Raw genomic sequence first — 14,853 nt, forward strand, 5'->3', positions numbered from 1 at the left:
TACGGCTTTTATGTCAGGGTGGACTTTTCATCTTAAAGAGCATGACTTTTCCAGTACTTTCCAAGATCTACTGTCACTGGGCTCTCTCAATCATTTCTATGCTGCTTCCCTTCATTTCCTCAATAGCTTCCACCTGATCTCATCTACTACAGTCTTTACACATATTTTGAAGTCTATGGATTAAATTTCTCTCCTACTTTTGTTATGAATAGAGTTTTTCAAGGTTTTGTTGTTGTTCACCTTCCTTATTGCTTTTGAATGTTTCTAGGAAGACAAGTTGAAATGCCACCAAATGAAGCAATGTTTATACACAAAGGTTCAAATAATCTTGATTCCTCTCTCTCACACACACACAACCAATACCCAATACATTGGCAAATTATGTCAACATTACCTTCAAAATATATTCAAAACTTGCCCACTTCTTGCCATCTCCATTTCTCTTTTAGTCCAAGCCACAATCGTATTTTATCAGGACTACTGCATAGCCTCCCAATTAATCTTCCTACTTCACCTTAGCTGCCTTACAACCTATTCTCCATATAGCATTTACATTCTAAGACAGAAGCTAGATCATGTCACCTGTGCTCAAAATCTTCCAATAGCTTCTCATGTCACTCAGAATAAAATCCAAAGTCTTTATTATAACTGTGAGGCCCTGCATTCCCTCCACCTCCTCCTCTCCCATTATTTGTTGCATTCCAGCCACAACATTCCCCTTGCTGTCCTTCACACAGGTCAAGCATATAACCACCTCAGGGCCTTTGCACTTGCTGAACTCTCTGTAGACGTATTAGTTCATTTTCATGCTGCTGATAAAGACATACCTGAAATCGGGAACAAAAAGGTTTAATTGGCCAAGGAGGCCTCAGAATCATGGTGGGAGGTAAAAGGCACTTCTTACATAGCAGCAGCAAGAGAAGAAGCAAAAGCAGAAACCCCTGATAAACCCATCAGATCCCATGACACTTCCACTATCACAAGAATAGCATTGGAAAGACCAGCTCCTATGATTCAATTACCTCCCCTGGGTCCCTCCCACAACATGTAGCAATTCTGGGAGATAAAATTCAAGTTGAGATTTGGTTGAGGACACAGTCAAACCATATCAGTAGGGAATGCTCCACCTCTAGATTTTCTCATGGCTTACTTTTTTTCACTTAATTTACATCTCTGCTCAGATCTCACTTTATCAAGAGGCCTTCCTTGAACAATCTCTCTAACATAACATTCCCTCCTATATCTACTCTTGTCTCCTGACCCAGTTTTATTTTTCTTCTTGGTATTTATTATCATCTAATATGTTTTATTTTGTTATTGTTGTTGTTGTCCAGAGTTGTCTTTTCTTCCATCAAAATCTAAGCTTTAGAAGAATAGGAACTTTGTCTTGTTTTGCTCAGTGATACATCACAAATATCTAGAACAGTGCCTGGCATTACAGTAAGCACTCAGTAAATATCACAGAATGAATGCTGTGGATACAGAGGAACCCAATTGCAGGAAGTACAGTAGAAGGAAAGACCAGGAAGCACCTTTCTCTCTGCTACCACATGATCTTTCACCTCCTTGACATCCAGCTTCTTTACTTACTACTTCACTCCACCTTTCCAAAGTCACCACTTCCATCTTGAGTCTATAAATCTTCCCTACCTGAGGCTCCTCAGCTCACTGAAACTCAGTGTCCAAATCCCAAATCAAATTGGTCTTCCTTAGTCCAAAAACCCATGCAAAGTCCAATTAGCCATTGCTGGGGGCAGGGGGCAGGGAATGTGAGTGTGTCTGTTTACATGCCAAGTAGAGTCACCCTCCCCAGGCTTCTACGAAAAGGAAATAAATGCTGGAGATCTTTAATTAAATACAAAACAAGCCTTCTCTAATACATCCCTGTCACTGACAGAGAGAACATACATAACTTCTACTAGGGTGCCTCTAACTCAAATGCTTTCAGAATCCTGGAAGGTTAAGATACATGGGTGAAGAGGGAAGGGTGGGGAATAAGGCAAACTCAGGAGTCTATGCTGCATCTAAAGAGGGCAGTCACTGTAACTAACTACTGCCTAGGGGAATGTGGAGCCTGTGTCACCTGATCTTCTGATGGTTCAAGAGAAATTGCCCTCTTGTTAAATGACAACTAATCTAATTTTTTGCAAGAAAAACCACTATGCAGACTGAATAATATACATCTGCTGAGCAAATCTGGCTAAGAGATACCAGGGTACAACTTCTGTTATGTATAGTCAGCTCAAAAACAGGACATCAGTAATCTATCACACTCAAAAGCAATGTTTCCCAGGGGGGCTCAGTGTGAAGATTTCATTAGTTGGAGTAACCAGTACTCTCAGTGCCCTTTTACAGCACCTGCCCCCATCTTCTCTACTAATCCTGGTACAAACTTCCACCAACTTGTAACCATGAGAGACAGAAGGCTTATTGAAAAGAATTTGGGCTTTGAAATCAAGCGGGTCTGGACTAAAAACAAAAAAACCTCAGCATTACCTCCTAGCATTATTCCTTAACCTCTCTAAACCTCAGTCTCCTCATCTGCAAAAATAGGGATGCTAACTCTTACCTAGAAGGGTTCTTGGGAATAATAACTATTATTAACAGACTAGGAGAAGCCCCTTCCTAGAGAAAGGCATAATACTTGAAAATCTGCAATTGTGATATGGAATGTTCATAATAAGTTAATGCCATCTATACCTCTTTATGAATAAGTAGAGGGTAAAAATGCACATAATAAATAGCACAAGGATGGAAAATACAGCTCTTTGAAGCCCCAGGTCTTCACACCAATGTAGTTGCTTGTGAACCTAGTCCAGAATGTCTAAGTTTGCAGAAGCCAGCACTAATTACAATTCATAGACATCAATTATGTAATTATTCAAGAACTCTCTCAACTCTTAAATCCATTTTTGTATGCATATTACAACACAACACTGAGTCAAGTAAAGGCATGCCAATTCTCCAATGGCCAAAAGAAATTAATCCTGTAGTTCAGGGAGACACAACTGGGAAAAGAAAGCCCTGTTTCCTAAGCGTCAGCTACAATGCTGTCTCCACCAGTGGCTAGAATGCAACAGTCTTCCATCCACTGACAAATGCAGAAAGCAATTGCTGCAAAAGGTTACTTCATAACCACTGGAAATACTGCCTTTCTCCCACCTGACCCTGCCCTGTGCTTTCTGGGGAGGAGTCACCCTGTGAAGAAGCCATCAGGTCAGAGGCAGAGGCTACAAAAGACCCTTGGCTTTACACCACACAGCACACCCTAGAGCAAGCTTGTCCAACTTACAGCCCAGGACAGCTTTCAGTGCAGCCCAACACAAATTCGTAAACTTTCTTAAAACATTATGAGATTATTTTGGGATTTTTTTTAAGCTCATCAATTGTTGTTAATGTTAGCTATTTTATGTTTGGCCCAAGACAATTCTTCTTCTTCCATTGTGGCAGAGGGAAGCCAAAAGATTGGACGACCCTGCCCTAGAGGGTCATGCAACAGAAAAGGGAGCATCCCAAAAGGAAACATAAAAACTCCCTCTAGGAACTGAAAGAACTCTCCACAACTGATACCAGAAACATGTTTCTACTATCAGATAACCTTAAGTAAGCTTCTTCCCTACCCAGGAGGTTTAAAAAGAAAGAAGTGTGTCTCTAATCACCGTACTTTCCCACCAAGAAGAGCTGAGCTCCCCCATTGCAGATTTGCCCCGGCCTATTCCTATTTCTCAGCCCTCGTGGCTCTTACAACCACACATGGTGACTCAGTTTTCCTCCAGAGAGGCCCAAGCACAAGAAAATCATTTACATCCTTCACTGACAAGCCTCTCTTATTAGGCAGACAATCTGTAATTATTCATGCTCTTTTCTAGATTTTAAAAAAGGAGGGGTATCTAAGATATAGGTCAATATCAGTCAGCAGTTGACAATCGTTGAAGACGGGCATCAGGTAAACAGGGGTTCAATATAATATTTTCTTCATTTTGTATATGTTTAAAATTTTCCATAATGAAAATGTATTTAAAGGGAGGGTGGAGGGAGGACACAGATATAACCTGAAAACAAAACCAAGTTTTCTTCACCTTCTACTCATGTCTAGACACAAAAAACCTGGGAAGTGCTCAGACTCTCTCATCAACAGCCTAGAGGGTTCAGGTGTCCCTAGAGTGGAGACGTATCTTCAAAGCACTACTCAATGTCCTTACAAAATAACCTTTGAAAAATTCCCTAGAACTTTCAAAAGTATTCTGGCAGAACCCAGTTTCCCTTCTTGACCTATAAATCCTTCTGCCTCCACCAATCACCCCTACAGCCTTTTCCTACTACAAGGGCCTCTACTTTCTGTTCCAGACTACTGTGCTGAACAACCCAGTTACTGAAATAGATCCTGGGTGGCAGGCAAACGCCTGTGTTCCAGCAGGTTGTTTAGCTGTTTCTCCCTCCTAGATGTCAGACATGATCAGTATGTAGGAATATTTTGTATTTTCTTCTTCTTCCCTTTAAACTCAATTTGCTCCTAATAAGATTCTTTTCTTAAATGCCTACAGTGGAGTTTTGCAACTTCAACACTATTAAGATTTGGGGCTGAATAATTCTGTTCTGTGGGGGCTGTCTCATGCATTACAGGGCGTTCAGCAACAACCATGGTCTCTACCCTCTTGATGCCAGTGGCACAAACACCACCCCAACTTCTAATAACCAAAATATCTCTAGGCATTGTCAAATGTTTCCTGGAGGATAAAATCACCTCTGGTAAAGAACTGCTAGTCTAAAAAATATTGAAAATCCAAGAACAATATTGTCCTGGCCCCGCCCCCACAATGAGATTATACAGTTTTTTCGACATATACAACATCTTCCAATTTATAAATTTGTAAATATACTTTTTAAATGTATCTTAAGCCAGAAATATATAAAGTAACAAGAGAAAAATTAATTTAAAACCCTCGCAACTGTATTTTCTCTGTCTTTGTGGTTTCCTGTATGAATCTTAGTTGTTTCCTCCAAATTATCCTGTTTTCCAATGTGGTAATCAAAATATTGTGCTCCAAGCCCTCTTTGAATGTCACATAATCTGTGTTTGAATTGGAAAGAAAAACTTCCAATGAGTTTCTCAGCACTCCCCATGACATGCACTGGCTCTCCAGAACCTATTCAACAGGTGTCACTGGAAAACAGAATCCTCCAAAATAACATTTCCCAACAAAATCAGAAAAATGTGTCGCCAGTGTGTCTCCCTGGCCCAACTCCAAACAGTCACACCTCAGTTCCATCTCTGTGTAAGCACAGGAAGGCAGCATCCTCTCACACACAAAATGTTCCATCCCTACAGCTCCCAGTTCCAATTCTGTATTTAAGACTCGGAGTCAGAAAGACTCACTGGTGTAGGCTCCATCTCACTGCCAGGCCTCTGAGGCAGGAAGAATATCCAATTTCCAACCTGACCAAGAAGTGTAACAGGAGGTTAAATGATCCAGTATCAGAAGCTGCAAATCCACAGGGAAATACTGCAATTTTTCTTCATTAGGCAGAGGGTTTCCCACCATATTAAATGGTACACTCCCTTCTTGCAAAATCTGTTTTTGGTCTGCACAGGCCTTGTATTAGCCACAGTCTATGATATAGCTTTGGGGGGCTATGCATTCAAAACTGTCTCTCCTCCCCACCCCACTGGATTTCCCAGCTCCAATCAGTGGCTCTCACAAGCCTCGTCCTCTTATTGCTTCCCAGTTCCGTCACTCCTGGGAATGTTGTCTTGTTCCTCCTCTCTCTTGCTTATAGGCAGGCAGTTGTTGGTTGCAGGGATTTTACCTTCTGGGGTTCATTCCTTCCTAGACCCATTTCATGCCACTGCCAGTCTCAGCCTGGATCCCTTCATCCTAGATTCTGGCCACAGCCTCCTAAGTGGTCTCCCAGGTTTGGTCTTTCTCCTCTAAGATAGCTTTCACTCTGACAATGGATAGTCTTTCAAGAGCACAAGTTAGAACAGCCAGAAGCCTTCTGTGGTTTTTCATTCCCTACCACCAGATACAATCCTGTCTTCTTTGGTACAGTTTGTGAAGCACACCAAATGTTTGACCATGGAGGTGTCCAAGCAGTAGCAGGATGAGCACTGAGTGGGACAGGTGCCCACATGTGAGGGTATTTATCCACTGGATTGACGACAGAGGGAGACAGGAGAAGGGAGTTAAACTAAATGACTTTTAAAGTTTCCTTTCAACCCTGACTTCTCATGATTCTGGGAACTCTTCGGCCTGCCATGCAGGTCCTACCATCATCTGACTCCTGCAAAGTGATGATGCCCCCTGCAAAGTGATGCCAGACAGTCCCCTATAATACTCCTCACATGGTCCTGCACATGGTTAACCTGCTTCTATAGGATGACTTCTTTCATAATTGTCTTGTTTTTTTAATTATAAAAGTAGCAATGCTTGGTGGAACAAAATAAAACAATACTGGATATTAACATGAAGTCCTCAACCACTGCACTTCCATGGGTAACCACTGGTGGCAGCAGACTACAAGCTAGTCCTGGTCCTTTCCTACAACACACACTCCATTCACTTGACACCTGGTCTTATGCTGTGCCTTAGGAAGAAGGAGATTTAATTCTTATCCGCATTGACTTATCTCTCCAGTTCCTTAAGGTAGTAAAGCTAGTTAGTTCATCTGCTTCAAGTGCTGTTATTCCACCAATGGGGAATTTAAAGATAAAGTTTCTTGCTCAAAATCACAGATTAGCTGGTGACAAAGTTAAGACCAAAACAAGAACTCCTAACCCAATGTTTGTTATTAACACTGTAAAGAGCTCTTCTCTTCACCATGCAGAAGATCATAGCATACAGACAGTAGGTAAAATAATTGCCTCTCCAAAGCATAATCTGCAGGGGCAGGATAGTCCAGTGGTTAAGAACTTGGACTTTGAACTCAGGCTGCCTAGGTTAGAATCTGGCTGTCACTTACTTAACTATATGACCTGAGTCAAGCAACAAGGCCTCAATGTCATCATCCCTTCCTTATAGGACTGCTGTGAGAATTAGTAGCTTAATATCTGTAAACCACTCAAAACAGTACATATGTTAATAAAACATGCTATCCTACCTTTAACGTAACACCCAAAACACAATAAATATCTTCCTTATTAAAACCAAATCTTGTTAGCTCTGAATTGTCTAACAATAAATCAGCATGGGTGAAAACTCATACAATATTAGTCAAAAAAATATTAAGTGACACAAGGACTATAACCATTACTACAGGGAGGAATGACCTCATAAAGACCTCATATATCAGAAGCATTATAACATTACTGCACCAAATAATAAATTTTTTAAAAAATCTTAAGGGCCTCTAGCAGTAATTATCTAAGTAAAGTGGGCTGCAGATCTGTTACAGAACTGTTTTTGCCATTATAATATTTCTAGTAAATTGCTGCTTCTATACCAAAACTACTGGTGTTGCAGAACTGGCATGCTAATAGAAAGATTATTATAGAAACACTATTAAAATGAATCTGATATTATTAAAGATTCAACACTACAACAGCACCTGACTACAAGAAATTTCCAGCTGTATTGCTTAACGGGCAGATAAAAGCGCTAATTAAGTCCACTCTTAGAGGATATCCCTAGGCAGGACTGCACACCCAGGTAGCAAGAGGTCTTCAGACTAAATGAGGAACCAGTAATGCCAACCCAGCTGGATACATCCTTCTAGGAAGATGGGGAGAGAATGGGAAAAGCCAAGGTTTTCTGCACACGAACATAACCTGGTAAAGCAGACAAGTATCCAAACTTATTTGAACCTCGGTGTTTTCCTTAACTGCTTCATCAGCAACACTTCTGATTCCTCCTTTCTTGAGTGAAGAAAACCAAATCATCCACCATAGACTGACGACCCTCAATAACCGGCACAATCAGGGGGAAGCAGAGAAAGTCCTGCCATCATTACCAAAGCCTTCCCCAGCAACCAGAAGACATGGAATCGCTCGCTCACCATGGCCAAAAGCATCTCTCCACGTAACCAGAGCCTAGAGCTCTCAGAGGTTTTTAAAGAGTTACCAGACTGAAGGCATTTCGTTCCAGGATCTATTTAGCTTTCCCACCTTGTTAATTAACTAATTAGGGATGGGAAAGCAACTCACTAATACAAAGTGTCAGGAAAATGCTAAGTAAATTAGCCCACCTAGTCTAAATGTCAATGCTAAATTAAGAAAGGGGGCAAGCGCGAGAGATTGAGTGGTCCCCAGACTGCTGCAATTCAGAGCTCGCTAACGCAGAGACGGAGAGACCCGGACGCCCTGCAGCAACCTCCCTCCTGGCCCGGAGCGGGGCTGCCGGCTGGACTTCTGGAAGGGAAACCTGGACCAGGGCCACCCCGGGCACAGGGAACGCGGCTGGCGAGGCGCATCCTCGCCGCTCAGCCTCCGTCTCCACGCATCTCTCGGACGTCAACAAACCCTGACCACAAAGTGAAACTTTCCCGGCCCCCGCGGTCGCACCGGGTCTCTGCCCTCTGCCTGGGAGCGCGTCGCGGGGACAGGTGTGGGGCCGGGGCTGAGGAGGGGCCCCCGCCCCAGGGCCGGAGGTTGTGTAATCGGCCCGGGAGGTGGGGCTCAGGACAGCTCCCCGCGCCGGAGCTGCGGAGGCCGGCCTGGGACCCCAGAGGCGGGGGCCGGCGCCCGGAGGCGTGGGGGGGGATGGGAAGGGCTCTCGTCCCGCCCCCCGGGACCGCCCCCGGGTGCAATGGGGAGCTGCGGCGCTGACATGGCCCGGAGAGGGCGCCCGCGCGACGGACCGAGTCCGAGGAGGGGGGCGCGATGGCTCGGCAGCCGCAGCCAGCCTTACCTGAGCGCCAGGCCGGGGCGGCGGAAGGCGGCTCGGGATGCCGGGGCGGCGGGCGGCGGGCGGCAGCGCTGGCAGCCACCCGGGCCACGGCATGTGAGGAGCCTCGGCGGCGGCGGCGGCGGCGGCAGGAGCAGGACTGACAGCCCCAGGCCCCGCCTCCGGACCTTGGGCCCCGCCCCCTTCCCGGCCGCGCGGCTCGCCCCGCCTCCTCCGCCCACCGACGGGGTCAAACTCGGTCCATCGGCACGAAGGGCGGGGGCCCTCGCTTCCGATTGGCCCCAAAGGTGGCCGCCCCGCCCACTCCCCGCCCCCTCCTTGGCAGGGAAGCGGCGCTTGCGCGGTGGCGGGGGAGGGTAACGGTTACGCTGAGCGCGGGCGTTCCCGGTCCCCGACCCCTGGTACCCGGGCATCATTTTTCACCCCGGGCAGCTGGGGAGTCCTGGATGACCTAAGGAACAAGGATTCAGACGCAGACTCCACGGTGAATTGTCCTTATTAACCTGTGAGCTAACGTCCAGGAGAAAACCAAACCCGAATGGGCCAGGCTCTAACCAGAGGAAACCCCAAAACTGGGATCTGCATAGAAAACGAGCCAGCCTACCGGTTCCCGGCTCTGCCGGGTCTAGGGATGCTTTAATCAAGCGCTGGGTTCGCTCCCTTGACAGAAAGTTTGAGGTTTGCAGAGGGTCTAGAAGATGTGAATCGAGATTAGCCTGCATTAGGGTTGTGCCAATCAGAAAGTGAATGATGCTGAAGAAAGTGGCCTCCTTTGCTCCACCCTCCCTCTCCTCCCCAACCCCCGGCTCTCCCACCTCTCCCTCCGCACCAGCTCCCTACCCTCAGCCTGTAAACAATATCAGGTCTCTCCCAACAAAAATCAATGGAGACCAACAATTCCACTCGAGAACTGGAAACATGTCTATACTAAAACTCGTACACAAATGTTCACAGCATAGTATTCACAAGGTCAGAAAATGAAACAACTGAATGTCCATCGATTGACAAATTGTTAGACATTATGGCCTATCCATACAATGGAATAGTATTCAGCCATAAAAAATGAAATTCTGTTACATGCTATAACATGGATGAAACTTGAAAACATTATAGTGCTCAATGAAAGAAACCAGCCACAAAAACCCGCATAGTGTATGATTCCATTTATAGGAAATGTCCAAAATAGGCAAATCCATAGAGACTAATGGTTGTCAGGGACTGGAGGGAGAGGGGAATGAGGAGTGACTGCTTAATGAGTACAAAGCCTCTTTGCAGGGTGATTCAAATGTTCTGGAATTAGACAGTGGTGATGACTGTACAACTTTGTAAATATAAAAAAACACAGAATAGTATACTTTAAAAGGGTGAATATTATGGTATGTGAATAATATCTTAATTTAAACCAAAAATCCAAATGACCAAAAAATTTAAAATACAACAACTCTCTTGACACTGTATGCCCTCCAAGCTATTATGCAGTTAACCAGCCCTTTTCATCCATGATTTTTGCAAGGGTAGCCCACACATTTTTACTCCCACTTATACACTAGCTCCCTAGAATGTGGCTCCTGCCTGTACTAGAGCTCAAATCTGCTCTCTCCTTGAAATTGTATCCTGTGGCTTTCTACGACCCTGCACGTATCTAGTTCTCTTCCTCCTTCCGTTCTTTGTCTTTTGATCCTATTTTCTGGGCAAATCTATTTTAATCTTTTCTGTGGCTTCTTCCAGAATCCTTCCTAGGTTATATCATCCATGTCTATGAGTTCAGTTACTATGCTTCAAATTCTAGCCTCCACCTGATGTCCCGCAGAGTTTTCATGTTTGATGTGTTATAAGCAATTTGCATCTCCCCTCCCCATCCTCTGTCTTCTCTCCAGTAGTAATATCTACTACCACATGCTAGGACCTGGGAATCATCCTTGATTATGCCCTCTTCCTTCTAAAGTCACTTACCATTTTTTATCTCATAAATGTTTGTAAATCCCACAATACTACCACAACCCTGGTCCATGCCTCCACTGTCTTTTGACTTTTAATTCCTTTCGTCTTTAGTGCCCTTTAAATCTACTTTCCACACAGCTGTTGAAGTGAACACCCATTGCTTCAGCCAGTGTAGCTCTTTCTTAGGGTAACAACATGCTGATTTTCCTTCAGGAACCTACTCCATGAGATATGGGCCTGGGGACACTGCCAGTGAAGATGATGACTTTGCTGGACCCAGGCCAGGTGTGCCCCCCAAGCTGAAGCACTATGGCATCTTTCATTTGGAATTTGAATCCTAGGTGGAATAACTGAAACTGGAGGCTGTTGGCCCTAATACTTCCCAACCAAGTGGACTTGCCGTTGATTCCTGCTATGTGGGTGCTGGGAAATCCCTTAAGAACCTAGGTTCTTCAAATTTTCATTGGGTTTTCTGAATTATCCCATATCTCTCCAATGCACTCCCCTGTAAGAACTTAATTAGAATTCTCTTCAACCAAAGAATCTGATATAGAAATGTGTCTAAGACGCAAACCATTTCTTTACTGAAAACTCATTAGAGGCATTCCATCACCTACAGGAAAGACACCAAGCTTCATAATACAAGCCCCAAGACCCTCCATTACTCTGTTCCAAGCTGCCTGTCTGCACCTCCTCACCCTACTCTTTATCTTGCCTTTACATCTCTGCCCTTCTGAATGATTCGGGGTTTCACATAACCTGTGAGGTTTCATGCCTCAATACTCATGAGTCCCCTCCATAGAACCCCTCCTTGCTCCCTGCTCTCACTTGAGAAAGTCTTCCCTGGCTCTTCCCTGTCCCAACATTCTGCCTTCCTCTGTGTTCTCAAGGCACCTGATTTTCCCACCCATTACTGTACTCACTGTCATGGTATTTCACCTACCTGCTTCATTATCTGCCTCTCCCACCAAACATGGAGTTCCTGGAGAGCTATGCCTTCTTTTCTGTTTCTCTGCCTCCATAATTCCTGAATAAGAGAAAGGGATCTCAATATAGGACATTAACAAATCTTTTGCCCAGAGAGATGAAAATCCAGGCTGGAGGCATCTCATATAAGTTATCCAAAAATTTTATTCCTGTTCTGAAAAACATTCCAGAACACTGTCAAGACCCTAGTAACACTGGAGGACACTTATTTAAATGATAGCTCTCATTCTCTAAAATCTGAATTTCTCCTGAAAGCCTTCATGCTTTAATGAGATACAAAATTAATTAACTCAGACAATTGTCTTCATCACTGTGACTAAATGGCAAAGTGTGTTTTTGTACATATTTTTAATCATAGCTGAAGAATAAACAGAATGTAAGCAAGAAATCCATGGTTCTATTTGGGTGTCTGTTGTGAAACATGTACCTTAAGTGGAATTATATAACCATCCATCTGCAAACGTTGAGTGAGGAGAGCTGGATTTCAGTCACAGCTTAGCCATGACCAGTGGCTTGACCTTGGATAAGTCATTGCCCTTTGACACCTGCTGTCAGCCTTCCCAGTGTCCATTTCTTTGTTCTCTCACCATTGGAACCTCCCAAAAAAATATTTGGGAAACCACTTTTTCTCCATTCTAACCTGTATGGTATTACTGTCGTTCACCTGACCCCAGACTCCAGGAATTGGGCCTGATTATCTTAAAGCCATTGTTTCTATCCCATCTGCCTGGCTACAGAAGTTAGTTCAAGGGCAGTCATGAAACCCAATCAGAGCAAAGGGATTTGAAAGACACTTGCAAGGGCTTCTGGCAAAGAAAAGATTCCTCTGCCTGTTGTAGATCCTGTCAATGATAGATTGATGATAGATTAATGGTGATGCAGCCACATGTGACCAGTAGGATAGTGAGATTGCCAGGCAGTGAAGGAATACTGAGGAAAGCAGAATGGGAAAAGAAGCATATCATTGGTTATACTGCTGGGCAGTGAACAACTGGGTCAAACAACAGCTGAAGCTGATAGACCTCTATACTCTTCAGTTACGTGAACCAATCAGTTCCCTTTGTTGTTAGCATTTAATTTTCTGTCTACACCATAAACAGTTCTAACAGTAACAATATCTCTGGGCCTCCATTTTTCATAGATAAAAGTAATATGGATAACCTCTAAGGAGGCTGCCAGAACACCGGGAGGAGGAGGCGGGGAACGCCATCACCTAGTCCAAGGGCCTGGACACCCTGCTTCCAGCCAAACACGCATGTCAGGTCGGGGCCTTCAGACCTCAGGGAGAGCATTCGTCCCTGGTCACATGGACTCCTGATGCAGGTTGAGAACAAAAAGAAGCACCTGGACATTTCCTGGAGCCCTCTGAGTGGTCGCGCTTCAGTGGAATTTGGGGGCCCCTGGATGCCAGCCCCACTTGCTTGATAGCAACAGAAACCAGTCCTGCCTGACTCTGTGCCACAAAAAAGCCACACCACACTCACCTGACACCCACCTGGTCAGGTGTCCTTGCTGCTGGGTGGGCCTGAGAGAGGGGAGGGCTTTGTGGTCAAGCTCCGTGGCCTGCCCTGGCCCTGCTCTGCTGAGGATGCTCCGAACCTCCTCTCCAGCTGCACCATTCACCACCCAGCTGCACGCAAGCTCCAGCCACACTAGAGAGGGGCGGGCAGAGCGGTGAGGCTTTTGTTGAACTTGGATCAGAAGATGACATAAAAATGGCCCCGGGAAAGCCATGGGACACCGGCTTATTGAGGTGTTCAAGTCCCACAGAACCGAGGTGAATTGGGTGTTGAAGGAAGCACCCGGGTCCCAACAGTGCCGGCAGCGCCAACTACCGCTTCATGCGCCAACGTCGAGGACTCCCATCTGGATGCACAAACAAGAAACCGTTCAGTTCTTCTCAGGGTTGGAAACTGTGCCAGATGGGATCACATTGTCTGTGGACCCCAGGGCAAGTTTACAGGAGAAGCTCGTGCTGTTGGCCTCGCAGGAGTTAGCTGAGAAGGCTCTCAGAACGCCCAAGGAGAGGACAGGATACAGGAACACAAAGGTGTTCAAGAGCGGCCAGGAGGAAGTTAGGTCAGACGCAGGTCCTCCTCAGGCTCATATCCTTGCAGCCCCGGACCCCTGTGACTGGCCTGGGGCTGCGGGGAGCCACCCTGGCATCATGAAGCAGGCAGGCCTGAAGAGGACACAGCCCGACGCCCGCAGCTCAGGCTACGAGGTCACGAGGGGCATGGCAGCCTTTGGCACCACCAAGCTGGTGGGACCTCAGCTACTGTCTCTCCAGAATGTATGACCACAAATACAGCAACAGTGAGGTCACAGGGCAGAGCACCACCGGCCACTGCATCTGTATGAGAGGCTGCCATGCAAAAGCGACCAAGAGCGACATTTACAACCTCTTCTCTCCTCTCAACCCTGTGAGAGTCCACATTGAGATGGGCCCAGATGGAAGACTGACCAGCAAAGCAGATGTTGAATTTGCTACTCAGGAAGAAGCAGTGGCAGCTATGTCCAAAGACAGACAGGGCCAACATGCAGCACAGATACATAGAACTATCCCTGAATTTGACAACAGGGGCCAGCAATGGGGCGTAGAGCAGCCAGGGGATGCAAGGCGTGGGGGCGTCCACCTACACTGGCCTGCAGAGCCAGTCAGTGAGTGGCTGTGATGGGGCCAGCCACAGCGGGCAGAACAGTATGGATGGATAGGACTCCTTTTGTTAGCAACAACTGAGTTATTTCAATCAAATTTTTCACACACCGCCAACAAGCAGTGAAGAGCAGTTATAATGGAGGAAGCTGTGGGACCCACTTTGCACCATGAGTTTGTGAACTCTACATTTAAAAGTTACCTCTTCGGGCCAGACGCAGTGGCTCAGGTCTGTAATCCCAGCACTTCAGAAGGCCTAGGTGGGCGGATCACTTGAGGCCAGGAGTTCACAACCAGCCTGGCCAACATGGTGAAACCCCGTCTCTACCAAAAATACAAAAATTTGCCAGGTCTGGTGGCAGGTGCCCATAATCCCAGCTACTCAGGAGGCTGAAGCACAAGAATTACTTGAACCCAGGAGGCAGAGAT

General features: G+C 45.7%; 1 pseudogene; it reads left to right on the forward strand.

Moving 5' to 3' along the window:
* The first annotated feature begins 13,286 nt into the window (after nt 1-13,286).
* Nucleotides 13,287-14,483, forward strand: LOC105704936 (heterogeneous nuclear ribonucleoprotein F-like; annotated as a pseudogene).
* Nucleotides 14,484-14,853: the final 370 nt, after the last annotated feature.

Source organism: Aotus nancymaae, unplaced genomic scaffold (assembly GCF_030222135.1).
Source record: "Aotus nancymaae isolate 86718 unplaced genomic scaffold, 86718_ANA_hifiasm-v0.15.2.pri h1tg000007l, whole genome shotgun sequence".
In the NCBI taxonomy this organism is placed as follows: Eukaryota; Metazoa; Chordata; class Mammalia; order Primates; family Aotidae; genus Aotus; species Aotus nancymaae.